Source organism: Muntiacus reevesi, chromosome 6 (genome assembly GCF_963930625.1).
Source record: "Muntiacus reevesi chromosome 6, mMunRee1.1, whole genome shotgun sequence".
Taxonomy (NCBI): domain Eukaryota; kingdom Metazoa; phylum Chordata; class Mammalia; order Artiodactyla; family Cervidae; genus Muntiacus; species Muntiacus reevesi.
In genome coordinates, this window is record NC_089254.1 from 26,869,236 (window position 1) to 26,889,093 (window position 19,858).

The window sequence follows — 19,858 nt, forward strand, 5'->3', positions numbered from 1 at the left end:
AGCAGAGAATGTTGGGGTGCAGGTGTCATTTACAGTTATAGCTTTCTCCAGATGTACATTCACGAGTAGGATTTCTGCATCATATGGTATTGCGTTTTTAGGTTGAGGAACCTCCACAGTGGCTGTTACCAGTTTTTATTCCCCCAAGTGGCCTAGGAGGGCTCCCTTTTCTCCAGACTCTCTCCACCAATGACTGTTTGTAGCCTTTCTGATGAGGCTCACTCTGAGTGGTGGGAGGTGATCCCTCATTTAGTTTTGATTTGCATTCATCTAATAATGTGCTATGGTGAGGAACTTTGTATGTGTGTTTTCCCCAAACAATCTGAATACAATGTACCTGTTGAAATTTGCTTCTTGAAAGCCTGCCCTGTTCCAGGTTCTATCCAATTACCTACCCCAGGGCTTTTCTTAAAGGCAGGTGTCATTTACAGCCCCTCAGGCCTTATCAGCATTAAGTTGTTGTGGGAAATGGCCACAGGGAGTAGACTTTTTCATTTCCAACTCTGATTCCAGCACCACAACCTTCCTGAAAGACTGGTTCCTAAATTGTCAGTGAGAGCGGAATATGCATAACATCCAAGGGCTGTGTACCATTTCCTCCTCCCCATTACTATCACATACCCCAAAGCAATCTCCCCACACAACAAAACCCAAGCCCTGAAAATCTGCAACGCTGAGGGTGCTGTCTTCCACACGTGCAGGACTCTCAGGAAACAGGCAGGAGCTAGGAACCACATCACCTGGACAGGTGAAGACCGAGTGACTTTTCACCTCTTCCATCCCAAAGGTCCTGCATTGTTTGGTTGCAAGATGGTAGGTATAGACCTGGACAGTTGAAGTGGGTTTGAAGATTGTGGTTTCATCCCAAGGGGAAAAACACTACAGTTCAGCAGGGGGTCAACAGGCTGGTTCAAAATTGGGAAAGGAGTGCGTCAAGGCTGTTTATTGTCGGCCTGCTTATTTAACTTACATGCAGAGTACATCTTGAAAAATGCCAGGCTGGATGAAGCATAAGCTGGAAATTGCCAGAAGAAATATAAATAACCTAAAATATGCAGATGACACCACCCTTATGCCAAAAAAGCAAAGAGGAACTTAAAGAGTCTCTTGATGAATGTAAAAGTGCAGAGTGAAAAAGCTGGCTTAAAATTCAACATTCAAAAAACTAAGATCATGGCATCTGGTCCCATTACTTCATGGCAAGTATATGGGGAAACAATGGAAACACTGACAGATTTAATTTTCTTGGGCTCCAAAATTACTGCAGATGGCGACTGCAGCCATGAAATTGAAAGATGCTCCTTGTAAGGAAATCTGTGACAAACCTAGACAGCATATTAAAAAGCAGAGACATTCCTTTCCCAACAAAGGTCTGTATAGTCAAATCTATGGTTTTTCCAGCAGTCATGTACGGATGTGAGAGTTGGACCATAAAGAAGGCTGAGCACTGAAAAATTGATGCTTTCGAACTGTGGTGTTGGAGAAGACTCTTTAGAGACCCTAGGAAATCAACCCTCAATATTCATTGGAAGGACTGATGCTGAAACTCCAATGCTTTGGCCACCTGATGTGAAAAACCAACTGGTTAGAAAAGACCCTGATGCTGGAAAAGATTGAAGGCAGGAGAATAAGGGGGTGACAGAGGATGAGATGGTTGGATGGCATCACCAACTCAATGGACATGAGTTTGAGCAAGCTCTGGGAGATGGCAAAGGACAGGGAAGCCTGGTGTGCTGCAGTCCAAGGGTTCGTAAACAGTCAGACATAACTGAGTGACTGAACACAACAGCGGTGTCTCATTTGTTATACAACCTTCTCAACTCCCTCAAACCCAGGACAATCCAGACTTAGGCCCCAAGGTTCCTCAGGCTCCAGGGATGTGATAGGAGCCTGGGTCACCAAGGTCTGAAGGGAATATGACAGTTATTTAAATTTAATTGGCAAATTAATGTTTAATTCTATTGGAGAATACTTGATTTCCAATGTTGAGTTTGTCATAGGTGTCTAGCAATTTGATTCAGGTATGTATAGATAAATATCAAGTCTTTACTGGGAACTTTGCCCCAATAGAGTTTTACAGGTATTGACTAGGGTTCCCTGTGCTAGATGGTAGGTCCTTATTGATGATCTAGGTTCATATATTGAAGACTGCATGTGTTAATCCCATGCATGCTGCGTGCTAAATTGCTTCAGTCCTCCCTAACTCTGTGCAACTCTTTGGACTGTAGCCTGCCAGGCTCTTCTGTCAGTGGGATTCTCTAGGCAAGAGTACTGGAGTGGGTCACCATGCCTTCCTCCAAGGCATCTTCCCCACCCAGGATTTAACCTGCATCTCTTACATCTCCTGTACTGGCAGGCAGGTTCTTTACCATTAGCACCACCTGTTCATCCCAAGGTCCTTATTTAACCCTTCTTCCCAATGCAACCCCTTCCATAATACTAAGTGACTTTTCTTAGTCTGTGTCTGTCTTGGACATAAGACCTTTTATATCACTTTTTATTACCAATATTATATGATATTTGATTCCTCTGTCTAAATTATTTCACGTACTATCATCATGGCTAGGTCCTTCTTTGCTGCTGAAAATGGCATAATTTCATACTTTTGGATGGCTGAGGAACATTCCCTTGAATATGTGTACCACATCCTTTTTTTCCTTTCATAACTCCAGGGACACTTTGGTTGCTTCTGAGTCTTGGCTCCTGGAAACAGAGCTGCAAAGAAAGCTGGGTGCACGTATCTTTTCCAACTACTGTTTGATCTGGATGTACAGCCCAGTGTGGGAATGCTGGATCATAGCATATCTGCATCTTTAGGTTTTCAAGAAACCTCCATGCTGTGCCCCACAGTGACTGTTGGCTGTCTGCATTGCCAGCACTGCAGGAGGGGGCTCCTGTTTTGCAGGCCTTCTCCAGCACTGACTGTAGACTTTTTGATGATGGCCATTCTGGTGGATGGAAGGTGATATACCTCATAGATTTCATTTTCTTTTACTAATAATGTGCAACATGAGCATTTTTATATGTTCATTTTTTTCTTTTTAAACAGTGTGAATAAAATTTACCTTCTGAAATTGGCTTCCTAAAAGCCTGCCCAGTTTCAAATTCTTATTTGATTACTCACCCCAGGCTGTTTCTAGATGGCAAGAGTCATTTACAACACTGGAGGCCCTGGGAACTTTATATATATACTCATGAACTCTGGTTTTATACTTGTTACAAGAAGCAGCCACAAGGCGGTAGCATTTCTGTATGCCACACACTGGTTTTGGGGGTAAGGAAGCTGAGTGCAAGTCCTGTTCCTGAGTTGTAAATGGGCATGGATTGTGCCAGAACAGACACCCATTGGCTTGTATTTCAATGCTTCTTCCTGATCATTCTTCACTTCCCCACCCCAGACAAATCCCAAGCCCTCCAAAACTGCCCTGCTAGGGTGCTGCCATCTGCAAGTGGGGTGACTCTGGGAAGGAGGCTGGTGCTATGAACCCCAACAATAGGAGATGTGCAGATTCAATGCCTTTTTAAGGTGTTCAGGTAGACCAAGGGGACACCCTCCTTTGTGTTCAGTAGGCTTGCTGTAGTTGTGCAGGGCCAGCCCAGATCTGGAGAATGAGGTTTGATCCAGAAGGGACACACTTCAGGGCCAAAGGGGGCTCATTTGCTGGCACTTCCTTCTCAGCTCCCTCAGATGCAGGATGATCCAGCCTTGGGCTCCAAGGCCACTCAGGCTCCAGGTTTGGGACAGCAGCCCAGGTCACCAAGGTCTGAGGTGAATACACCAGTTATTTCATTTGTCAAAATATTTTTTATTTTCTTTTTGAGTATGATTGTGTTCCAAGATTGAGTTTGTTACAGGTGTCCAGACACTTGATTCAGGTGTAAATAGATGAATATCCATTCTTTATTGGGGGCTTTGCCTCTATAGCATTTTACATTACATTTTACAACACAGCTTTCCCAGTGGATCAGTGGAAAATAATCCGCCTGCCAATGCAGGAGACACAGGAGATGTGGGCTCAATCCCTGGGTCAGGAAGATCCCCTGGAGTAGGAAATGGCAACCCACTCCAGTATTCTTGCCTGGGAAATGCCATTAACAGAGGATCCTGGTGGGCTACAGTCCATGGGGTCACAAAGAATTGGACACGACAGCACCTGAGCAGCATTGTGTTGAGTTGGGTTCCTCTGCTATACAATAGCTCCTTATTGATGCTCTAGGTTTCTGATAAAGAGTGTGTATGTTAATCCCAGCTTCCTCATCTAACTCTTCCTCATGATGTGACCCCTTCTGTAGCCTTAAATGACTTTTCAAAGTCTGTGAATCTATTTCCTTTTTGGAAATGAGTTCCTTTCCGGCACTTTTTGGATTCCGCCTATCGGTGATACTATACGATATTTGTCTTCCTCTGTCTCACTTAATTCACCTACTGTGATCATGGCGAGGTCCATCTTTGTTGCTGCAAATGGCATTGTTCCCTTCTGTTTGGTGGCTGAGTAACATTCCTTGCTTATGTGTACCACATCTACTTTTCCCTTTCATCTCTCCAAGAACTTTCTGGTTGCCTCCAAGGTTGGCTTTAAAATAGTGCCTCAGTGAAGGGTGGGGTCCATGTGCCTTCTCCAATTACAGATTGATCTGGATGTAGCCCGAGTGTGGGATTGCTGGGTCACAGGATATCTGCATCTTCAGGATTTTAAGGAACATCGATTCTGTGCTCCTCAATGACTGTAGCAATTTCCATTCCCAGCACTGGCAGAGGAGGGTTCCCTTTTCTGCAGGTCCTCTCCAGCACTGACTGTTTGTAGACTTTTTGATGACAGTCACTGTGGTGGGTGAATATATCTCGTAGATTTCATTTTCCTGTCTGTAATAATGTACGATATGAGGAAACATGTATGTGCGGTTTTTGTTTTTCAAGAGTGTGAGTAAAATGTACCTGCTAAAATTGTCGTGTTGAAAGCCTGACCTTTTCCAATTCTTATGCAGTTACTGCCCGCTCCCCCAGGACATGTCCAGAGGGCAGGAGACTTTACAGTCCACCGGCCTTGTGAGTTCCAAGCTTCCCTGAACTCGCCTTGTTTTATAGTTGTTCTGCAACATGGCCACAAGGCGGCAGCATTTCCTCGTGCCTCACTATTTCTTGGGGAACCACAGCTGCGTGCAAGTCCTGTTCCTGGATTGTAAATGGTCGTGGAATGTGCCAGAACAGACTCCTGGGGCTTATGCCTCATTACTTCTTCATCATTCTTCACTTCCCCACCTCAAACAAGTCCCAAGCCCTCCAAATCAGGCCTTCCTAGGGTGCTGTTATCTGCAAGTGGGGCGACTCTAAGGAAGGAGGGTGAAGGTAACCACCCTAGCACCAGGAGATATGCAAGCCCATGACCATTCAAAAATGTCCCAGCCCATAATGTCCACTCTCCTTTGTGCACTCGGCCTGCAGTAGCCGTCCAGGGACAGCCAGGTTCTCGAGAATGTGGTTTGATCCAGAGGGGACAAACTTCAGGTCCAGTAGGGGACCATCTGCTGGCACATCCTTCACAGCTCACTCATCCCAGGAGATTTCAGCCGTGGGCTTCAAGGCTGCTCAGGCTCCAGTTTGCAACAGGAGCTTGGGTCACTGAGAGCAGAGGGTAATATAGCAGTTATTTCATTTTATTTAAAAAAATTAATGTTTATTTTCTATTCACATATAGCTGATTTCCAATGTTGAGTTTGTTGCAGGGATCCAGCAACTTGGTTTAGGTATATATAGATGAATATCCAATCTTCATTGGGAGCTTTGCCCCTGTAGGATTTTACAGAGTGTTGAGTAGGGTTCCCTGTGCTATACAGTAGGTCCTGGTTGATGGTGTAGGTTCATATACTGAACAGTGCATATGTTAATCCCAGTGTCCTCACTGAAGCCTTCCTCCTGATATGACCTCTTTTGTAACACTAAGTGACTTTTCATTGTCTGAGATTGGTTTTGTTTTGGAAATGAGAACCTGGATTCAAGTTATCAGTGATCCTACATTTCTCTTCTTCTGTCTGACTTACTTCCCTTAGTATGATCATGGCTAGGTCCTTTTACCTTGCTGCAGATAACATCATTTTATGCTTTTTGACGGCTGAGTAACACTCCCTTCAATATATGTACCTGTTTTCCTTTCATCTCTCCATGGACATTCTGATTGTTGCCATATCTTGGCTCTTACAAACAGTGTTTCAGTGAAGCTTGGGGTGCATATGTCTTTTCCATTGTTATTTGATCTGGATGTGTGCCCACGCGTGGGATTTCTGGATCGCAGGGTAAAGAATCTTCAGGTTTTTAAGGAACCTCCATGCTCAACTCCAGCTGGCTGCTAGCAATTCCTTGACCAGCACCTGCATGGGACGGTTTCCTTCTCTGTAGCATTGACTGTTTCTATACTTTTTGATTATGACCACTGTGATGGGTGGAGGGTGCTACATCTCGTAGATTTCATTTTCCATTCTATAAAATGTACGAGAAGAGTATCTTTGTAGGAAGGGTCTTGTTTTTAAAGAGTGTGAGTAAAAGGTACCTTCTGAAATGGCTTTGTGAAAGTCTGTCTGTTTTCAATTTCTTATTCCACTTCCCAGCCCAAGGCTATTTCCTGAGGGCAGAGATCATTTACAGCCCCCCGGCCTTGTGAGTGTTAATTTCTTCTGAGCCTGTCTTACAGTTGTTGTTACATGAAACAGCTGGAAAGTAGCAACATTTCTGTATGCCCCACTCTGGTTTTTTGGGCAACAAAGCTAGGTGCAATTCCTGTTCCTGGGTTGTAAATGGGCACGGTATGTGCCAGAATAGGCCCATGGACTTGTGTCTCAATACTTCTTCCCCATTATCCTTCCCTTTCCCACCAGAAAAAAAATCACAAGCCCCCCATATCTGCCCTAACTAGGGTACTTTCATCTGCAAGTATAGTTCAGCCTCTAAGTCATATCCAACTCATTGTGACCTCATGAACTACAGCATGCCAGGCTTCCCTGTCCTTCATTTCTCTCCCAGAGTTCACTCAGGCTCATGTCCATTGAGTCAGTGTTGCCATCCAGCCATCTCATCCTCTGTTACCTGCTTTTCCCCTGCCTTCAATCTTTCCCAGCATCAGGGTCTTTTCCAGTGAATCAGCTCTTCCCATCAGGTGGCCAAAGTACTGGAGTTTCAGCTTCAGCATCAGTCCTTCCAGTGAATATCCATGGTTGATTTTCTTTAGGATGGACTTGTTGGATCTCCTCGCAGTTCAGGGGACTCTCAAGAGTCTTCTCCAGCACCACAGTTTGGAACCATCAATTCTTCCTCACTCAATCTTCTTTATGGTCCAAATCTCACAACTGTACATGACTACTGGTAAAACCATAGATTTGACTATATGGACCTTTGTCTGCAATGTGATGTCTCTGCTTTTTAATATGCCACCTAGGTTTGCCATAGCTTTCCTTCCAAGGAACAAGCATCTTTTAATTTGATGACTGCAGTCACTTTAGTGATTTTGGAGCAAAGGGAAGTAAAATCTGTTATTGCTTCCACTTTTTCCCCTTCTATTTGCCATGAAGTGATGGGATGGATGCAGTGATCTTAGTTTTTTTAAAGTTGAGTTTTCGACCAGCTATTTCACTCTCCTCTTTCACCCTCATAAAGAGGCTCTTTGCTTTCTGCCATTAGAGTTGCATCAGCTGCACATCTGAGGTTGTTGATATTTCTCCCAGCAATCTTGATTATAGCTGGTGAGTCATCCAGCCTGTCATTTTGCATGATGTTCTCTGCATATAAGTTAAATTAGCAGAGTGACAATATACAACCTTTATATACTACTTTCCGAATTTTGAACCAGTCCATTGTTCTATGTCCGGTTCTAACTGTTTCTTCTTATCCTGCATTCAGGTTTCTCAGGAGACCAGGTAAGGTGGTCTGGTGTTCCAATCTCTTTAAGAATTTCCCATAGTTTGTTGTGATTCAAACAGAGACTTTAGCATAGTCAATGAAGCAGAAATAGATATAATTTTGGAATTCTGTTTTCTATGATCCAGCAGATGTTGGCACTTTGATCTCTGGTTCCTCTGCCTTTTCCAGCTTAGCTTATATATTTTCAAGTTCTGGGTTCAGTCTTGAGGCTAGCCTGAAATATTTTGAGCATTACCTTGTTGGCATGTGAAATGAGTGCAATTGTACAGTAGTTTGAACATTCTTTGACATCGCCTTTCTTTGGGATTGTAATGAAAACTTACCTTTTCCAGTCTTGTGCCACTGCTGAGTTTTCCAAATTTGCTGACATATTGAGTGCAGCACTTTCACAGCATCATCTTTTAGGATTTTAAATAGATCAGCTGGAATTCCATCACCTCCACTAGCTTTGTTCATAGTGATGCTTCCCAAGGCCCAGTTGACTTCGCACTCCAGGATGTCTGACTCTAGGTGAATGACCACACCATTGTGGTTATCTGGGTCATTAAGACCTTTTTTGTACTGCTCTTTTGTGTATTCTTGCCACCTCTTCTTAATCTCTTCTGCTTCTGTTAGGTTCTTGAACCCTGTTTATCTTTTATTGTACACATCTTTATATGGAATGTGCACTTTGTATCTCTAACTTTCTTGAAGAGATCTGTAGTCTTTCCAAGTCTATTGTTTTCCCGTTTCTCTGCATTGTTCACTTAAGAAGGCTTTCTTATCTCTCCTTGCTATTCTCAGAAACTCTGCATTAGTTGGGTATATCTTTCCCTCTCTCCTTTTGCCTTTCACTTCTCCTCTTTTCTCAACTATTTGTAAGGCCCTCCTCAGACAACCACTTTGCCTTGCATTTATTTTTCTTGAGGATGGTCTTCGTCATCACCTCTTGTACAATGTTATGAATGTCTGTCCATTGTTCTTCAAGCACTCTGTCTACCAGATCTAATCCCTTGAATCTCTTCATCACCTCCACTATATAATCATAAGGGATTTGATTTAGGTCATATCTGAATGGTCTCATGGTTTTCCCTACTTTCTTCAATTTAAGCCTGAATTTTGCAATAAGAAGATCATCTTTGAGCTACAGTCAGCTCCAAGTCTTTTTTTGTGACTGTATAGAGCTTCTCCATCTTTGGCTGCAAAGAATATAATCAATCTGATTTCGGTGTTGGCCATCTGGTGATATCCATGTGTAGAGTCATCTCTTGTGTTGTTAGAAGAGGTTTGACTGCTATGACCAGGGCGTACTCTTGGCAACACTTTGTTACCTTTGCCCTGCTTCATTTTGTACTCCAAGGCCAAACTTGCCTATTACTCTAGATATTTCTTGACTTCCTACTTTTGCATTCCAGTCCACTATGATGAAAAGGACATCTCTTTTTTTGGTGTCAGTTCTAGAAGGTCTTGTAGGTCTTCATAGAATCATTCAACTTCAGCTTCTTCAGCGTTACTGGCTGGGGCATTGATTTGGATTACTCTGATATTGAATGATTTGCCTTGGAAACCAATGGAGATCATTCTCTTCTTTATGAGATTGAACCCAAGTACTGCATGGCAACCCACTCCAGTATTCTTGCCTAGAGAATTCCTTGGACAGAGGCACCTGGCAGGCTACAGTCCATGGGGTTGCAAGAGTTGGACACAACTTAGAGAGTAAACTACCACTGCATTTTAGAGTCTTTTGTTGACTATGAGGGCTACTCCATGTCTTCTAAGGGATTCTTGCCCACAGTAGTAGATATAATGGTCATCTGAGTTAAATTCACCCACTGCCATACGTTTAAGTTCACTGATTCCTAAAATGTCAGTGTTCCCTCTTGCCATCTCTTGCTTGACCACTCCAATTTACCTTGATTCGTGGACCTAACATTCCAGGTTCCTAAGGAGTATTGTCCTTTATAGCATTGGATTTTCCTTTTACCACCAGATACATCCACAACTTGGCTTCATTTTCATTTTGGTTCAACCTCTTCATTTCTTCTAGAGCTATTTCTCTGCTCTTCCCCAGTAGCATTTGGACACGTACTGACTTGGGGGTTCATATTTCAGTGTCATATCTTTAATACTGTGCATGGGGTTTTTGAGGCAAGAATACTGAAGTGGTTTGTCATTCCCTTCTCCAGTGGACATTTTGTCAGGTGGGGTGACTCTAAAAATCACGTCTAGTAGTCTCCCCAGCACTGGGAGACATGCAGACATGACGACTTTTCACAGGCCCTTCAGCCAAAGGGAACCCCTTCTTGTGAGCACTAGGCTTGCTGTAGCTCTCCAGGGATGGCCAGGGTCTTGAGAATATGGTTGATCCACAGGGGACAAACACTCCAGGTCCCGTGGGGGCCCACCTGCTGGCACATCTTCTTAGCTCCCTCATCCCCAAGACAATCCAGCTGTGGGGCTCAAGGCTCCAGTTTGCAAGAGGAGTGCCGGTCACTGAGCACAGAAGGGATTATAGCAGTTATTTCATTTCATTTGGAAAATTCATGTGTGTTTTCTGTTCGTGTACAGCAGACTTCCAATACTGAGTTTGTTACAGGTGTCCAGCTACTTGATTCAGGTATGTGTAGATGAATATCCAGTCTTTATGGAAGCTTTACCTCTGTAAGGTTTTACAGAGTGTTTAGTAGGTTTCCTATGCTATACAGAAGGTCCATTTTGATGCTCTAGTTTTCTGTATTGAAGAATGTATACTTAAATTGCAGCATCCTGAGTTAACCATTTCTCCTGATGTTACCCCTTCTGTAACACTAAGTGGCTCTTCTAAATCCGTGAGTCTATTACCCTTCTGGAGATGAGTTCCTTTGTGGCCCTTTTATTTTCCACCTAAAATCTGTGTTACTTTTTAGATTCTACTTATCAGTGATATTACATATTTGTCTTCTTCTATCTGACTTACTTCACCTAATACAATCATGGCTGGGTCCTTCTGTGTTTCTGCAAATGGAATCATTTGCTTCTTTTTGATGGCTGAGCAACATTCCGCTCAACATCCCCTTGAAAAAGTGAACCTCATCTACTTTTTCCTCTCATCTTTCCCTGGACATTCTGGTTTCTTCCATGTCTTGGCTCTTGGAAACTGTGCTACAGGTGGTGCACACGTGTCTTCTGCAACAATAGTCTGACCTGGATGCAGCCCTAGTGTGGGATTGCTGGGTCATAGGATATCTGCATCTTCAGGGTTTTCAGGAACGTCCACACTGTGCTCCACAGTGTCTGCAGTAACCTCTATTCTCAGTACTGTGGGGGAGGATTCCCTTTTCTGAATTTCATCGACTGTTTGTTGACCTTTTGATGATGGCCATCGTGATGTGTGAGGGTGACACGCTGTAAATTTCATTTTCATTTCTCTAATAACATGTGATATGAGGATCTTTGTATATGTGTTTTTTTTTTTGTTTTTTAAAGTGTGTATAAAATGTACCTGCTGAAGCTGATGACTGGAAAGCTTGCCTGATTTCAAATTCATATTAAATTACCCACCCCAACGTTATTTCTTGAAGGCAGGGGTCTTTTACAGCCTGATGGGCCTTGTGAGTTCTTTTTTTTTTTTTTTTTTTCTTTTTTTTGCCTCCCCACCCTCCCAACTGCCCACTCCCCCACCCATACCAGAGAAGCAATCGATTCGTGAGGCAATACTGCATTTGTTTGCCGCGTATTGGGAGATGTGACCTTTGTTCTTGGCAGCTGCTCGGCCAATGAAGGTAGAGTGGAAAATGAGTCCATATTTTGGGGTGTTACCCCTTGTCTTCAAGGCTCTGGAAACTTGGTCCCTTTGCTGGGCCCAGGGAATCACTCAGACACCAGGACTGGCCAGGGCCTTGTGAGTTCTAAGCTCACCTGAACACCGGTCTTACAGCTGTTGTTACATGAACGGTACAAGGCAGCAGCGTTTCTGTGTGACCCACTCCGGTTTCGAGGCAAAAAGCTGAGTGGAAGCCGTTTTCTTGCGGTGTAAATGGGCACAGAATGTGCCAGCACACCTGTAGGCTTGTCTCAATATTTCTTCCCCATCTTTCTTCACTTCTCCACCCCAGACAAATCCCAGGCAGCCCTCCAAATATGCTGTGCCTGGGTTGCTGTCATCTGCAGGTAGGGCGACTCTAAGAACGGAGACTGGAAGTAAGCACCCCAGCATCGGGAGACCTGCAGGGCCCCGTGACTTCTCAAAGACCTTCCAGCTGAACGGGAGCCCCCTCCTCATGTGCATTCTGCCTGCAGTAGCTGTGCCGGGGCAGCCAGGGTCTCAAGACTGCGGTTTGGTCCAGAGGGGACAAACACTTCAGGTCCAGTGGCTCTCATCTGCTGGCACATCCTTCTCAGTTCCTCATCTCCCAGACAATCCAGCCGTGGTCCCCAAGGCTTCTCAGGCTCCTGGTTTGCAATAGGAGCCCAGGTCACCAAGGGCATAGGGAATATAGCAGTTATTTCAGTTTACTTGGAAAATTAATGTTTATTTTCTATTGATATCTAGTTGAATTTCAATGTTGAGACTGTTGCAGGTGTTCAGCAATTTGACTCAGGTATATGTAGATGAATATCCAGTCTTTTCGAGAGCTTTGCCCCATAAGCTTCTATAGAGTGTTGAGTAGGGTTCCCTGTGCTATACGGTAGGTCCTTAATGGTGCTCTGGGTTTGTGTATTAAAGGATGTATATGTTAATCCCAGCATCCTGGTCTAACTTCTCTTGATGTGACCCCATCTGTAGCATGAAGTGACTTTTCAAAGTCTGTGAATCTATTTCCTTTTTGGAAATGAGCTCCTTCCTGGCACTTTTTAGATTCCACCTATCAGTGATGCTATACGATATTTGTCTTCCTCCGTCTGACTTAATTCACCTACTGTGATCATGGCGAGGTCCTTCTATGTTGCCGCAAATGGCAGTTTCCATCTGTTTGGTGGCTAAGTAACATTCCCTTGCTTATGTGCACCTCATCTACTTTTCCCTTTCGTCTCTCCAAGAACTTTCTGGTTGCTTCCATGTCTTGGCTTGGAAATAGTGCTGCAGTGAAGATTGGGGTCCATGTGCCTTCTCCAACTACAGTTGATCCGGATGTAGCCCGAGTGTGGGATTGTCGGGTCACAGGATATCTGCATCTTCAGGATTTTAAGGAACCTCCATTCTGTGCTTCTCAGTGTCTGGAGCAATTTCCATCCCCAGAACTGGCAGAGGACAGTTCCCTTTTCTGCAGGTCCTCTCCAGCATTGACTGTTTAGACTTTTTGATGATGATCACTGTGGTGGATGGAAGGGGATGTATCTCATTGTAGATTTCATTTTCCTTTCTCTAATAATGTGCGATTGAGGAAATGTGTATCTGCACTATTTGTTTTTGGAGTGTGTAAAATGTATCTGCTGAAAATAGTCTAAAACTATTTGTTTTAGAGTGTTTTTAGTGTGTGTAAATGTATCTGCTGAAATGGCTTCTGGTAGGCCTGTTTTCAAATTCTTTTTCAATTACTCACCCCAAAGCTATTTCTTGAGGGCAGGAGTGGTTTACATTCTTTAGGGCCTTGTGTGTGTAAAGTTCCTCTGAAAGTGAAAGTCTCTCAGTTCAGTTCAGTTGCTCAGTCATGTCTGACTCTTTGCGACCCTGTGAACTGCAAGAGGCCAGGCCTCCCTGTCCATCACTAACTCCCGGAGTTTACCCAAACTCATGTCCATTGAGTCAGTGATGCCATCCAACCATCTCATCCTCTGTGGTCCCCTTCTCCTCCTGCCCTCAATCTTTCCCAGCATCAGGGTCTTTTCAGATGAGTCAGCTCTTCCCATCAGGTGGCCAAAGTATTAGAGTTTCAACTTCAGTATCAGTCCTTCCAATGAATATTCTGGACTGACTTCCTTTAGGATGAACTGATTGGATCTCCTTGCAGTCCCAGGGACTCTCAAGAATCTTCTCCAACACCACAGTTCAAAAGCATAAATTCTTTGGCGCTCAGCTTTCTTTATAGTCCAACTCTCACATCCATACATGACTACTGGAAAAACCATAGCCTTGACTAAATGGACCTTTGTTGACAAAGTAATGTCTCTGTTTTTTAATATGCTATCTAGGTTGGTCATAACTTTCACTCCAAGGAGTAAGCGTCTTTTAATTTCATGGCTGCAATCACCATCTGCAGTGATTTTGGAACCCAAAGTCAGCTACTCTTTCCCTATCTATTTGCCATGAAGTGACGGGACTGGATGTCATGATCTTCATTTTCTGAATGTTGAGGTTTAAGCCAACTTTTTCACTCTCCTCTTTCACTTTCATCAAGAGGCTTAGTTCTTCTTCACTTTCTGCCGTAAGGGTGGTGCCATCTGCATATCTGAGGTTATTGATATTTCTCCCAGCAATCTTGATTCCAGCTTGTGCTTCCTCCAGTCCAGCATTTCTCATGATGTACTCTGCATATAAATTAAATAAGCAGGGTGACAATATACAGCCTTGATGTACTCCTTTTCCTATTTGGAACCAGTCCGTTGTTCCATGTGCAGTTCTATCTGTTGCTTCTTGACCTGCATACAGGTTTCTCAAGAGGCAAGTCAGGTGGTCTGGTATTCCCATCTCTTTCAGAATTTTCCACAGTTTATTGTGACCTACACAGTCAAAGGCTTTGGCATAGTCAATAAAGCAGAAGATGTTTTTCTGGAACTCTCTTGTTTTTTTCTATGATCCAGCAGATGTTGACAATTTGATCTCTGGTTCCTCTGCCTTTTCGGAAACTAGCTTGAACATCTGGAAGTTCACGGTTCACGTATTGCTAAAGCCTGGCTTGGAGAATCTTTACTAGCATGTGAGATGAGTGCAATTGTGCGGTAGTTTGAGCATTCTTTGGCATTGCCTTTCTTTGGGATTGGAATGAAAATTGACCTTTTCCAGTCCTCTCAGCCGTGTTCAACTCTTTGTGACCCCATGGACTATACAGTCCATGGAATTCTCCAGGCCAGAATACTAGAGTGGGTAGCCTTTTCCTTCTCCAGGGGATCTTCCCAACTCAGGGATCAAACCCAGGTCTCCCGCATTGAAGGAGGATTATTTACCAGCTGAGCCACAAGGGAAGCCTAAGAATATTGGAGTGGGCAATCTATCCCTGCAGGCAGATTCTTGATTCCCTGAGCTATCAGGGAAGCCCAGTTCCTCTGAAGCCCAGTTTAAGAGTTGTTGTTACACAGAATGACCACAAAGCAGCGACATTTCTGTATGCCCCACTCTGGCTCTTGGGGCAACAAAGCTGAGTGCAAGTCCTGTGCCTGGATTGTAAATGGGTATGGAATCTGCCAGAACAGATACCCAGGGCTTGTGTCTCATTATTTCTTCCTTATTCTTCATTTCCCCACCCCAAACAAATCCCAAGTCCTCCAAATCAGGCCTCCTTGGGTGCTGTCATCTGCAAGTGGGTCGACTCTAAGGCAGGAGGCTGGAGGAAAGCGCTGCAGCACTGGGAGACCTGCAGGATCCCAGGACTTTTCAAACGTCTCCCAGCCCATAGTGTCCACCGTCCTTGTGTGCACTAGACTTGCTGTAGCAGTGTGGGAATGGCCAGGGTCTCAAGAATGTGATTTGATCCAGAGAGGACGAACACTTCAGGTCCTATGGGGGCCCATCCGCTGGCACATGCTTCTCAATTTGCTCAGACTCAGGACAATCCAGCTGTGGGCTCCAAGGCTGCTTAGGCTCAGGATTTGCGACAGTAGCCCAGGTCACCAAGTGCAAAGGGGAATACAGCAGTTATTTCATTTTATTTGAAGAATTAATGTTTATTTTCTATTGGTGAATAGTTGATTTCCAATGCTGAGTTTGTTGCAGGGGTCCAGCAACTTGTTTCAGGCATATTTAGGTGAATATCCAGTCTTTCAGGGAGCTTTGCAGCTATAGGATTTTACAGTGTTGAGTAGACTTTCCTGTGCTATATACTAGGTCCTTGTTGATGCTATAGGTTCGTATATTCAAGACTGCACAGTACTCACTTCAGCAGCACATATACTAGGTAAGTGCGCCGATGTCAATCTTGAGAAAAGCGTGTGAAAGTGTCAGTTGCTCAGTCATGTCCCATTTTCTGCAACTCCAAGGAAGATAGCCCATGAGGCTGCTCTGCCCATGGAATTCTTCAGGTAAGCATACAGGAGTGGGTTGCCATTTCCTCCTCCAGGAATTCCTCCCAACCCAGGGATTGAACCCAGGTCTCCTGCATTGCAGTTGGATTCTTTACTGTCTGCCCTCCAGGGATGCCCATGCTAATCCTAGTATACTGATTTAATCCTTCTTTACAGTGTGACCCCTTTTGTAAAACCAAGTGCCTTTTCAAAGTCTGAGATTCTGTGTCTGTTTTAGAAATGAATTCGTGTCACTTTTTAGAACTAACTTATCAGTTATCTCATGTATTTGTCTTCTTCTCTCTGATTTACTTTCCCTAATATAATCATGGTTAGTCCCTTCTATGTTGCTGTAAATGGCATTATTTCCTACTTTTTGATGGCTGAGTAACCTTCCCTTCAATATGTGTACCATATCTTTTTCATCTCTCAATGAATATTCTGTTTTTCCCCCATATTTTGGCTCTTGGAAACAATACTGCAGTGAAGGCTGGGCTGCATATGTCTTTCCCAACTACAGTTTAATCCGTATGTACGCCCAAGTGTGGCATTTCAGATCACGAATCTGCATCTTGAAGTTTTTAAGGAACCTCCATACTCAAGTCCAGTTGGCTGTCAGCAATTTCCACTCCCAGCATCAGCGTAGGAGGATTCCCTTTTCTGCAGGCCCTCGGCAGCATTGACTGTAGACTTTTTGATGATGGCCATTAAGATGGGTGGAGGTGATACTTCTCTCTTATAGATTTCATGTTCCATTCCCTAATGTTTGATACCAGGATCTTTGTAGGTATTATTGTTTTTAAAGAGTGTGTATAAAATATACTTGTCCCTTTTGGAATTCTTATTCGATTACCCACTCCAAGGCTATTTCTTGAGGGCAGGAGTCACTTCTAGGCCCTCGCATCTTGTGAGCATGAAGTTCTTCTCACACCCAGTTTTAGTTGTTGTTACACAAAATGGCAACAAGGAGGCAGCATTTCTGTATGCCCCACTCAGGTTTTGGGGCAACAAAGCTGAGTACAAGTTCTGTTCCTGGGTTATAAATGGATGTGGAACGTGGTTGTGCACCAGTGGGAATGTGTCTGGGTTTGCGACAGGAGCCTGGATCACAGAGGGCAGAGGGGAATAGAGCTGTTATTTTCACTTACTTGAAAATTAACTTTTATTTTCTATTGGGATATAGTTGATATCCAGTATTGAGTTTGTTACAAGTGTCCAGCAACTTGATTCAGGTCTATGTAGGTGAATATCCAGTCTGTATTAGGAGCTTTGCCCTTATAAGGTTTTATGCACTGTTGAATAGGGTTCCTGGTGCTATACACTATGTACTTTTTGATGCTCTAGGTTCATATTCTAAAGAATACATATATTAATCTGTGTCCTCGTTGACCCCTTCCTCCTGATGTGACCTCTTTTGTACCACAAAGTGGCTTTTTAAAGTCTGAGATTCTGTTGCTTTGGAAATGAGTTCCTTTGTGTCACATTTTAGATTCCACCTAACAGTGATCCCATACGATATCTCTCTTCCTCTCCGAGTTACTTCCCCTCATATCATCACGGCTCGTTCCTTCTGTGTTGCTGCAAATGGTATTCTTTTTTTTGGATGGCTGAGTACCATTCCTTTGAATATATGTACCATATCTTCTTTTTCATCTCTCCATGGACATTCTGATTGCTTCCATGTCTTGGCTCTTGAAAACAGTGTTGTAGTGTAGGTTGGGGTGGATGTCTTTTTCCAACTATAGTTTGATCCGGATGTATGCCCAAGAGTAAGATTTCTGCATCACACAATATCTGCATCTTCACGTTTTTAGGGAACCCCCATGCTCAATTCCATATGGCTGTTGGCAATTTTCATTCACATTCTGGCATAAGATTCCCTTCTCTGCAGGCCCTTTGCAGCACTGATTGTTTTTGTAGACTTTTTGACCACCATCTGATGGGTGGAGGGGGATATATCTCCTGTAGGTTTCCTTTTCCTTTCTCTAATAATGTGTGACAAGGGGATCTTTGTACTTGTTAGTGTTGTGAGTAAATTTACCTGCTGCAGTTGGCTTCTTGAAAGGCTGTCCATTTTCCGATTCTTACTCAATTACCCATCCCAAGGCTGTTTCTTAAGGACAAGAGTCATTCACAGCCCCTAGGGCCTTGTGAGTGCAAAGCTCCTCGGAGCCCTAGTTTTAGTTGTTACACAAAATGGCCACAAAGCGGCAGCATTTCTCCACTCTGCTCCTTGGTGCAGCAAAGCTAAGTGCAGGTCCTGTCCCTGCATTGCACATGGGCCTGTGTCAGGACACACACCCAGGCTTGTGCTCACTACTTCATCATTCTTCACTTCCTCACCCGAGGCAAATCCCAAGCCTCCCACACGTGTTCTGCCTAGAGTGCGATCATCTACGAGCGGGGTGACTCTTAAGACGCTGGAGGTAAGAAGGCCAGCATCGGAGGCATGGCCATCAGACGCCTTTTCCAAGCTACTCAGCACAGTTGGTCTCCCGTGTCTGTGTGCTGGGATTGTTTTAGTCATGGACAGGCAGCCCTGCTCTGGAGAGGGTTGTTTCTTCTAGAACGGATAAACGCTAGAGGTCCTTAGGGGCCTCATTTCTTGGTCATCCTCCTCAGCTCCCTCAGCCCCAGGAGGGTCCGGCCCTGGTTGGAAGGCTGTTCAAACTCCAGGAATGTGTCACCATCCCGGGTCACTGAGGCCTGAGGGGACGGTAGGCATTTCCTCTAGTTGTCAAGTTTATGTGTACTTCGTGTTGGGGTATAGTTGATGTACAGTGTTTGCTGGAGGTGCACATCTTGACTTAGGTATATATAGAGGTGCATATCCTCTGTGATCCCGATGCTTTGGCCTACCGGTCATTACAGTGTGTTGCCCAGCAGAGCTCCCCCTTGCTGGTGACCTAGTTTATACATGTGAGCGTGTCTACGTCAGGCCAGTCTCCTGACACATTCCCTCCCCTGACGCTGTCCCTTCTGTAACACTCAGTGGGTTTTCGAAGCGAGTCTGTTCTTCCTTTGGCCCCTGCATTCAAACGCTGGAGTCCACCTATCAGTGATCCCGTGTGGTCTTTGTCTTCCTCTGCCTTACTTCACTTAGTTGTCACTGGTTCATTCCCTGTTGCTGCAAATGCTATTATTTCAACCTGATCTATCGATCACTCGGTAACATCCCCTTGTATATAGGTACAGCAGCTCCTTTATCCATTCAGATGTGGATGGACATCTAGGATGGTTCTCTATCCTGGGTATTGTGTATAATACTAGAGTGAACATGTCACCTTTATTTATGGTTTTCTATGGGTATATGCCCAGTACTGGGATTCCTGGGTCATACGGTTTTGGTTTTTTAAGGAACCTCCATGCTGTTCTCCACAGCAGCTGCACTAATTTAAATCCTTACTAACAGTGCAGGGGTCTTCTCTTTTCTCCACACTTTCTCAGCATTTATCATTTCTAGACTTCTTAATGATGACCTCTGTGAAGTGACACCCACTGTCGTTTTGATTTGTACTTCATCTGTATGCCTTGTTTGGAGAAATGTCTTTTTTTTTTTTTTTTTAATTTTTCAGTGGGTATTGTCATACATTGACATGAATCAGCCATAGAGTTACATGTATTCCCCATCCTGGTCCCCCATCCCACCTCCCTCTCCACCTGATTCCTCTGGGTCTTCCCAGCCCACCAGGCTCGAGCACTTGACTCATGCCTCCCACCTGGGCTGGTGGTCTGTTTCACCACAGATAATATACATGCTGTTCTTTCAAAACATCCCACCCTCACCTTCTCCCACAGAGTTCAAAAGTCTGTTCTGTACTTCTGCGTCTTTTT